The 10,172-nt window shown below is 61.1% G+C and overlaps 1 non-coding gene across 1 annotated transcript; it reads right to left on the bottom strand.

Moving 5' to 3' along the window:
- Positions 1-1,114: 1,114 nt before the first annotated feature.
- Positions 1,115-2,929, bottom strand: LOC142791680 (small subunit ribosomal RNA). The gene has a single exon (XR_012890377.1). It is a non-coding gene; the product is annotated as a small subunit ribosomal RNA (ribosomal RNA).
- Positions 2,930-10,172: the final 7,243 nt, after the last annotated feature.

Below are 10,172 nucleotides of genomic sequence, written 5' to 3'. Positions count from 1 at the left end.
AGCCAGGCGCGCCGTACTTGCGCGGCACTTCCCACGTCCACCGAAGTCGGTGCCAAGGACCACTTTCGGCGCCGGAGCCGCGTACGAGCCTACTCGAGGCGGAAGAACGAAGCCAGCAAGGGCCTGGCCGCAAGTGCGTTCAATTGTCGGGACGTCCAAGTCCCTCGTTCTTCCGTGCTTCCTCTTTCGGCAAGTCGTTGCGGCACCTTCCCAAAGCGCGCAGACCCGCTAATCGCGACGAGCGCGACGTGGCCGTGCCGCCTTTCCCTCGGCAGCAAGCAAAACGCCTGGCAACTTCGACGCTCCCCTAACCGCGATCTCGCACCGTGTTTCGTGTGGCAAATTCAAAAGCCGGCCGGCGCTGCTGCAACCATTACGGTCGGTACGCATACGCCGCGGAGGGCGGGACGGTCATCGGAGCGTGCGGTTCCTCCATCGAGTACTGCGCACCTCGGCCGTCGCATCGCCGTGCCATGACCGGCCGCGCGTCAACGCGAACCGGTGCCAGCGAGATCCCTCGCCTGCAAGAACCGACCGGCAGCCTCCGTCACCCGAGGACGCGGAGGCGCTTGCCGCGGACGGCGGGACGGTATGCACTGGTGCACAGCGGACCCGTCACATCGCCAGTTCCTTGACCGACCGCCGACGCTTGTGCCGTTCCTCTCGTACTTGGCAGTCGCCGCGCGATTGTCGGGTCTCGTTCTTGCACGCTCGAACGGTCGGGAGGGCACTCGGCTGGCGTTTCGGGAACGCGCAGCCTCGCCTTCTACCGACGTAACCACGACTCGCCGTTCGCGCTCCGCCGCTCCTGTTTACAGTACTAGGCGGTCCCGCAGCGGTCGGGTCGCGCATTTCGAGCGCTTCGAGCCACGGTGCTGTGGCGGGTCGAAAGCCGACCTATGAGTGCGTTGCGCCGTTTGTACCCGCGTCCGCCACCTGGCCGACCGTCCAAGGTCGCGGTGTTGGCGTCCGCTGGGCGCAACAATTTGTCACGGGGTGCCGCTCCACATTCAGGCAGCCCCGTGGGGAAAAGCCGACCCCGCGTCCAAACGGGGTCAGCGGCAGAAAGTGTCGGGCGCAGACGCAGCTGAGGCGCTCACCCTTCACAATCCGTTAATGATCCTTCCGCAGGTTCACCTACGGAAACCTTGTTACGACTTTTACTTCCTCTAAATGATCAAGTTTGGTCATCTTTCCAACAGACCGGCGCAACCGAAAGGCCGCGCCGGACATCGGTCCGAAGACCTCACTAAATCATTCAATCGGTAGTAGCGACGGGCGGTGTGTACAAAGGGCAGGGACGTAATCAACGCGAGCTTATGACTCGCGCTTACTGGGAGTTCCTCGTTCAAGGGGAACAATTGCAAGCCCCTATCCCAATCACGAAAGAAGTTCCACGGGTTACCCAGTCTTTTCAGACAGGGATAAAGACACGCTGCTTCCTTCAGTGTAGCGCGCGTGCGGCCCCGGACATCTAAGGGCATCACAGACCTGTTATTGCTCTGTTTCGTGCGGCTAGGAGCCGCTTGTCCCTCTAAGAAGGTTGTAAGGTGCTGGGAACCCCGCACCTATTTAATAGGCTAGAGTCTCGTTCGTTATCGGAATTAACCAGACAAATCGCTCCACCAACTAAGAACGGCCATGCACCACCATCCACCGAATCAAGAAAGAGCTCTCAATCTGTCAATCCTCCCAGTGTCCGGGCCGGGTAAGTTTTCCCGTGTTGAGTCAAATTAAGCCGCAGGCTCCACTCCTGGTGGTGCCCTTCCGTCAATTCCTTTAAGTTTCAGCTTTGCAACCATACTTCCCCCGGAACCCAAATACTTTGGTTTCCCGGAAGCTGCCCGCCGAGTCATTTGAGTAACTCAGGCGGATCGCTGGTTGGCATCGTTTATGGTCAGAACTAGGGCGGTATCTGATCGCCTTCGAACCTCTGACTTTCGTTCTTGATCAATGAAAACATTCTTGGCAAATGCTTTCGCAGTAGTTCGTCTTGCGACGGTCCAAGAATTTCACCTCTAGCGCCGCAATACGAATGCCCCCGTCCGTCCCTCTTAATCATTACCTCGTATTCCAAAAACCAACAGAACAGAAACGAGGTCTTGTTCTATTATTCCATGCAAGTTTATTCAGGCGACTCGCCTGCGTTGAGCACTCTAATTTTTTCAAAGTAAAAGCACCGGCCATCTCGAGGCACACAATGAAGTGCACCAAGAAAGAACCGGCATGATGTTCAGTCCGAGCCGTCGCATCGGGTAGATGCACTACTCGTCTGGAACTGAGATCCAACTACGAGCTTTTTAACCGCAGCAGCTTTAGTATACGCTATTGGAGCTGGAATTACCGCGGCTGCTGGCACCAGACTTGCCCTCCAATTGATCCTCGTTAAAGGATTTAGAGTGTACTCATTTCAATTACGGGGCCTCAAAAGAGTCCCGTATTGTTATTTTTCGTCACTACCTCCCCGTGCCGGGAGTGGGTAATTTGCGCGCCTGCTGCCTTCCTTGGATGTGGTAGCCGTTTCTCAGGCTCCCTCTCCGGAATCGAACCCTGATTCTCCGTTACCCGTAACAACCATGGTAAGCAAGTAACCTACCATCGAAAGTTGATAAGGCAGACACTTGAAAGAAACGTCGCCGGCTCGTGGCCATGCGATCAGCACAAAGTTATCCAGAGTCACCACACAATACGGGCCGAAACCCGATCGATCTTGGTCTAATAAAAGCACCCGTTACCCAAAGGGCTCCAGGCTTACTGCATGTATTAGCTCTAGAATTGCCACAGTTATCCAAGTAGGAAGAAACGATCTAAGGAACCATAACTGATTTAATGAGCCATTCGCGGTTTCGCCTTATTTCGGCATGTACTTAGACATGCATGGCTTAATCTTTGAGACAAGCATATGATTACTGGCAGGATCAACCAGGTAATCGTTCGACTGCGCGTCCGTCCTCGCCTTCGGCGGGCCGGACGCAGTCTGTGTGCGGCGGAGGCCACCTTCAGGCGCCCCAACACGCTTATTTTGCACTCCGAGATGACGGCGTTCGAGCTCGCTACGGCACAACCTTCCCGAAAGACGAGTGGGAGCCGTGCGGCAAGAAGCACGTTCATGCTCGCTCTTTTTCGTTGCATCGACTCGGTCGCGCCGTGCGGGTTGCCCAAGCCCGCTGCACTGTCGGTGGACCGGCCGGAACTAGCAACGGAGCCGAGACTGCAAAGCCGCCAGACGACGGGTCACGCCCGCGTCTTCGGCGCTTTCGCATCTGAATCGCCCGAGGACGACACGGAACACACCTCGATATCGTGGTAAAACGGCACCGTCCGACAACCAGCCCCTAACGCATCAAGCGGATGAGGCTGCAGACGACTGCCGTGGATTCCCCTGGAGCAGACCCGAGGACACGCTTGACGAGGCCGAAGCCCGCCGCATATCAGACACCCGGTCGCTTTCGCGTACGCCGCTCACGAGAACCCCCACATAATAGCAGCGATAAGTACCCAGACCTCCTTGGGCACTAATACGAGCGTACTCGAGAAAATTTCACCGCGGGTGTGCCCCGAAACGTGTGGCACGTTGAGCGTGCCACAAGTCTACGTCGCTCTCAAACTCGCCGAGGTCGTAGAATTTGCGACCCTACTCACGAAATTCCCACCGAGGATACGGCCGCAAACGTACCGCACCTTGGGTAGGCCACGAGTTTGTGCAACACTACGCTGACGGCACAGCACCGAGGTCGTGCGCGCACGCACGGGAAAATTCCGCCGCGGTTTCTGCCGAAAACGTGAGGCACCACGACTCTCCGCAAGTTCGCGTCGACTGCGAAAGACCGAAGTCGTGAACGACGTGTCCGCTACTCGCCGCCGACACGCTGGACACCAAACGTACAACGACTCGACGGCGTCGTAGAGGCCCACGACGCGGTTTTCCTTAACGACGTCTCGGCGTGGCACCGACAGGTTAGAACGGCCGACCAACGTTCCCTGTCCGCCGTTCGGCTCAGTCGAAGGGCTCGGCGACTTCGGCAACGCTGCGAAGCCGCACGGTGACGCACGCCATGTCCCCATTTTTTTTTTTTTCTTTCTGCGTCTGCCGGGGTGCCCCTATAATAGCAGCGATAAGCACCCAGACCGCCGTGGGTCGCTCGCCCCGGCTGACGTGGTTTTTCGTACTCCTGCGGCGGTCGCCGTCAAGCACGTCCAAATACGCTACTTTCGTGGGCGCATTCACGCTCTTTCGCTTCGCCGGAGTGCCAGCACTCACTCTGCCAAAAACGGCGAACATCCGAGCGGCGGTTCCCACTTTTGCGTCGGCGTCGCAAACCCCGCCCCGGCAGACGAGGTTTGCCGTACTCGTGCGACGGTGGCCGGCGGGCACGTCGAAAGACGCCGATATCGTGCGCGAATTGGCGCACCTTGGCTTCACCGGAGTGCCGCCACTGACTCCTCCAAAAACGGCGAAGATCCGAGCGGCGCTTCCCACTTTCGCATCGGCGTCCCGAACTCCGCCCCGGCTGACGCGGTTTACCGTACTCGTGCGACGGTCGCCGGCGAGCACGTGGAAAGACGCCGATATCGTGCCCGAATCGGCTCCGTTCGGCTTCGCCGGAGTGCCAGCACTGGCTCGGCGAAAGACGACGAACATCCGAGCGACGGTTCTCACTATTGCGTACGCGTCGCAAACCCCGCCCCGGCAGACGCACTTTGCCGTACTCGTGCGACGGTCGCCGGCGAGCACGTAGAAAGACGCCGATATCGTGCCGGAATCGGCCCCGTTTGGCTTCGCCGGAGTGCCAGCACTCACTCGGCCACAAACGGCGAACATCCGAGCGGCGGTTCCCACTTAGCCGTCGGCGTCCCGAACTCCGCCCCGGCAGACGCGGTTGCCGAGCTCGTGCGACTAGCGACCGCGAAGCCGTCTCGCGACGCCGCTTTCGTGCGCGGCTCCCACTGCGACCTGGGTCACCCGAGGTCGACGAGCAAAAAAGAATGTCGAAAAAAATTTTTTTTTTTTTGTGTCTGCCGGGGTGCCCCTATAATAGCAGCGATAAGCACCCAGACCGCCATGGGTCGCTCGCCCCGGCTGACGTGGTTTTTCGTTTTCCTGCGGTGGTCGTCGTCAAGCACGTCCAAACACGCCACTTTCGTGGGCGCATTCGCGCTCTTTCGCTTCGCCGGAGTGCCAGCACTCACTCTGCCAAAAACGGCGAACATCCTAGTGGCGGTTCCCACTTTTGCGTCGGCGTCGCCAACCCCGCCCCGGCATACGCGGTTTGCCGTACTCGTGCGGCGGTGGCCGGCGGGCACGTCGAAAGACACCGATATCGTGCGCGAGTCGATGCTTCTTGGTCTCGCAGGAGGGCCGCCACTCACTCCTGCAAAAACGGCGAAGATCCGAGCGGCGCTTCCCACTTTTTCGTCGGCATCGCAAACCTCGCCCCGGCAGACGCGCTTTGCCGTACTCGTGCGACGGTCGCCGGCGAGCACGTCGAAATACGCCGATATCGTGCCCGAATCGGCCCCGTTTCGCTTCGCCGGAGTGCCAGCACTCACTCGGCCAAAAACGGCGAACATCCGAGCAGCGGTACCCACTTAGCCGTCGGCATCCCGAACTCCGCGCCGGCTGACGCGGTTGCCGAGCTCGTGCGACTAGCGACCGCGAACGCGTCTCGCGACGCCGCTTTCGTGCGCGGCTCCCATTGCGACCTGGGTTACCCGAGCTCGACCAGCAAAAAAGAAGGTCGAAAAAAAATTTTTTTTTCTGCGTCTGCCGGGGTGCCCCTATAATAGCAGCGATAAGCACCCAGACCGCCGTGGGTCGCTCGCCCCGGCTGACGTGGTTTTTCGTACTCCTGCAGCGGTCGCCGTCAAGCACGTCCAAATACGCCACTTTCGTGGGCGCTTTCGCGCTCTTTCGCGTCGCCGGTGTGCCAGCACTCACTCTGCCAAAAACGGCCAACATCCGAGCGGCGGTTCCCACTTTTGCGTCGGCGTCGTAAACCCCGCCCCGGCAGACGCGGTTTGCCCTACTCGTGCGACGGTCGCCGGCGAGCGCGTCGAAAGACGCCGATATCGTGCGCTAATTGGCGCTCCTTGGCTTCTCCGGAGTGCCGCCACTCACTCCTCCAAAAACGGCGAAGATCCGAGCGGCGTTCTCCACTTTCGCATCGGCGTCCCGAACTCCGCCCGGGCTGACGCGGTTTACCGTACTCGTGCGACGGTCGCCGCCGGGCACGTCGAAAGACGCCGATATCGTGCCGTAATCGGCCCCGTTTGGCTTCGCCCGAGTGCCAGCACTCACTCGGCCAAAAACGGCGAACATCCGAGCAGCGTTTCCCACTTTCGCATCGGCGTCCCGAAGCCCGCCCCGGCAGACGCGGTTTGCCCTACTCGAGCGACGGTCGCCGGCGATCACGTCGAAAGGCGCCGAATTCGTGCACGAATCGATGCTTCTTGGTCTCGCAGGAGGGCCGCCACTCACTCCTGCAAAAACGGCGAAGATCCGAGTTGCGCTTCCCACTTTTTCGTCGGCGTCCCGAACTACGCCCCGGCTGACGCGGTTTACCGTACTCGTGCGACGGTCGCCGGCGGGCACTTCAAAATACGCCGATTTCGTGGGCGCATTCACGCTGTTTCGCTTCCCCGGAGTGCCAACACTCACTCTGCCGAAAGCGGCGATCATCCGAGCGGCGGTTCCCACTTTTGCGTCGGCTTCGCAAACGGCGCCCCGGCAGACGCGCTCGTGCGACGTACTCGTGCGACGGTCGCCGGCGAGCACGTCGAAAGACGCCGATATCGTGCTCGAATCGACCCCGTTTCGCTTCGCCGGAGTGCTGCCAGTCACGGCGCAGAAAACGGCGAACAAGTGTTTTTTTTTTTTTCCTAGAATTTGTGTTATAGAAGGCACATTTGATATCGGACGATAATTTTCAACTTTATCACGCGCACCGATTTTCGTGTAGAGGTTTGCAAGTTTATGGGAATTTCTCCACTTGGAATAATGCGATTTAGTAGTACTACGAGAACTTCATGGATGTACTCAAGGGTACGGGGCAAGTCAGTTACGTCAACACCTGCAGATTTTTTACACTTCAAACTGAAAATTGTTGGTTGTGAGTCCTCGTGTGATATTAAAGGCCGATTCGCTAACACATAGAACAAAGAAAGAAAGGAAGAAAAAACGCCCGCGCTCGCTCAAGAAACCTGGGTTCGCAACAAGTGGCAACAACAAGCAACCGAGCGAGTGCGCCAAAACCCGTGGCGGCCGAACAAACGCGAAGTCCCAACCGCGTCAGCCGGGGCGGCACGGGACAGGAAAAATCACTTCAGCCGGGGCGGCGGGGCACCGAATAAACCTCGTCACCTCGTCGCAGGATAAAAGAGGAAACAAAAAGTCTAAACAGCGTCTGCTGGAGCGAATGCGTAATAAAACAACAACAACAACAAAAAAAACACCCGCGCTCAAGAAGTCTGCAATCCTCACAAAAGGCGACTGTGACCGAGCAGCGTCAGCCGGGGCCGTGCGGAAACGGAAAAACCGCGACTACCGGGGCGTCGAGGCACCGAAAAATCCACTTCAGCCGCGGCGAAAAAAAAAAACAAAAAGAAAGACGGAGGGGGGGGGGGGAACCACGTCTGCCGGGGCGAAGGAAAAAAAAAACGCGTCTGCCGGGGCGAGCCCGGGTGCGGCACCACCGGGAAAACTGTGGCAAACAGACATGGCGATCGAGTGAGTGGGCCGCCAGCCAGGCTCAGCCAAAAAGTGCAAAGTCCGAACTGCGTCAGCCGGGGCGGCAAAAACCGCGTCAGCCGGGGCGGCGCAAAAACCCGCGTCTGCCGGGGCGGCACGAAACCGCGTCAGCCGGGGCGGGGCGAAAACTGCGTCAGCCGGGGCGAAAGAAAAAAAAAACGCGTCTGCCGGGGCAAGCCCGGGTGCGGCACCACCGGGAAAACTGTGGCAAACAGACATGGCGATCGAGTGAGTGGGCCGCCAGCCAGGCACAGCCGAAAAGTGCAAAGTCCGAACCGTGTCAGCCGGGGCGACGCAAAAACCGCGTCAGCCGGGGCGGCGCGAAAACCGCGTCAGCCGGGGCGGCACGAAACCGCGTCAGCCGGGGCGGCGCGAAAACTGCGTCAGCCGGGGCGGCGCGAAAACCTCGTCAGCCGGGGCGAGCGAAAAGGGGGGGGGGGGGAACCACGTCTGCCGGGGCGAAAGAAAAAAAAACGCGTCTGCCGGGGCGAGCCCGGGTGCGGCACCACCGGGAAGACTGTGGCAAACAGACATGGCGATCGAGTGAGTGGGCCGCCAGCCAGGCTCAGCCCAAAAAGTGCTAAGTCCGAACTGCGTCAGCCGGGGCGGCGCGAAAACCGCGTCTGCCGGGGCGGCACGAAACCGCGTCAGCCGGGGCGGCGCGAAAACTGCGTCAGCCGGGGCGAGCCCGGGTGCGGCACCACCGGGAAAACTGTGGCAAACAGACATGGCGATCGAGTGAGTGGGCCGCCAGCCAGGCACAGCCGAAAAGTGCTAAGTCCGAACTGCGTCAGCCGGGGCGGCAAAAACCGCGTCAGCCGGGGCGGCGCAAAAAACCGCGTCTGCCGGGGCGGCACGAAACCGCGTCAGCCGGGGCGGCGCGAAAACTGCGTCAGCCGGGGCGAAAGAAAAAAAAAAACGCGTCTGCCGGGGCGAGCCCGGGTGCGGCACCACCGGGAAAACTGTGGCAAACAGACATGGCGATCGAGTGAGTGGGCCGCCAGCCAGGCACAGCCGAAAAGTGCTAAGTCCGAACTGCGTCTGCCGGGGCGGCACGAAACCGCGTCAGCCGGGGCGGCGCGAAAACTGCGTCTGCCGGGGCGGCACGAAACCGCGTCAGCCGGGGCGGCGCGAAAACTGCGTCAGCCGGGGCGAGCCCGGGTGCGGCACCACCGGGAAAACTGTGGCAAACAGACATGGCGATTGAGTGAGTGGGCCGCCAGCCAGGCACAGCCGAAAAGTGCTAAGTCCGAACTGCGTCTGCCGGGGCGGCACGAAACCGCGTCAGCCGGGGCGGCGCGAAAACCGCGTCTGCCGGGGCGGCACGAAACCGCGTCAGCCGGGGCGGCGCGAAAACTGCGTCAGCCGGGGCGAGCCCGGGTGCGGCACCACCGGGAAAACTGTGGCAAACAGACATGGCGATCGAGTGAGTGGGCCGCCAGCCAGGCACAGCCGAAAAGTGCAAAGTCCGAACCGTGTCAGCCGGGGCGACGCAAAAACCGCGTCAGCCGGGGCGGCGCGAAAACCGCGTCAGCCGGGGCGGCACGAAACCGCGTCAGCCGGGGCGGCGCGAAAACTGCGTCAGCCGGGGCGGCGCGAAAACCTCGTCAGCCGGGGCGAGCGAAAAGGGGGGGGGGAACCACGTCTGCCGGGGCGAAAGAAAAAAAAACGCGTCTGCCGGGGCGAGCCCGGGTGCGGCACCACCGGGAAGACTGTGGCAAACAGACATGGCGATCGAGTGAGTGGGCCGCCAGCCAGGCTCAGCCCAAAAAGTGCTAAGTCCGAACTGCGTCAGCCGGGGCGGCGCGAAAACCGCGTCTGCCGGGGCGGCACGAAACCGCGTCAGCCGGGGCGGCGCGAAAACTGCGTCAGCCGGGGCGAGCCCGGGTGCGGCACCACCGGGAAAACTGTGGCAAACAGACATGGCGATCGAGTGAGTGGGCCGCCAGCCAGGCACAGCCGAAAAGTGCTAAGTCCGAACTGCGTCAGCCGGGGCGGCAAAAACCGCGTCAGCCGGGGCGGCGCAAAAAACCGCGTCTGCCGGGGCGGCACGAAACCGCGTCAGCCGGGGCGGCGCGAAAACTGCGTCAGCCGGGGCGAAAGAAAAAAAAAACGCGTCTGCCGGGGCGAGCCCGGGTGCGGCACCACCGGGAAAACTGTGGCAAACAGACATGGCGATCGAGTGAGTGGGCCGCCAGCCAGGCACAGCCGAAAAGTGCTAAGTCCGAACTGCGTCTGCCGGGGCGGCACGAAACCGCGTCAGCCGGGGCGGCGCGAAAACCGCGTCTGCCGGGGCGGCACGAAACCGCGTCAGCCGGGGCGGCGCGAAAACTGCGTCAGCCGGGGCGAGCCCGGGTGCGGCACCACCGGGAAAACTGTGGCAAACAGACATGGCGATTGAGTGAGTGGGCCGCCAGCCAGGCAC

This window comes from Rhipicephalus microplus, unplaced genomic scaffold, assembly GCF_043290135.1.
Source record: "Rhipicephalus microplus isolate Deutch F79 unplaced genomic scaffold, USDA_Rmic scaffold_181, whole genome shotgun sequence".
NCBI lineage: Eukaryota > Metazoa > Arthropoda > Arachnida > Ixodida > Ixodidae > Rhipicephalus > Rhipicephalus microplus.
This window is presented reverse-complemented; position numbering and strand designations above follow the sequence as displayed.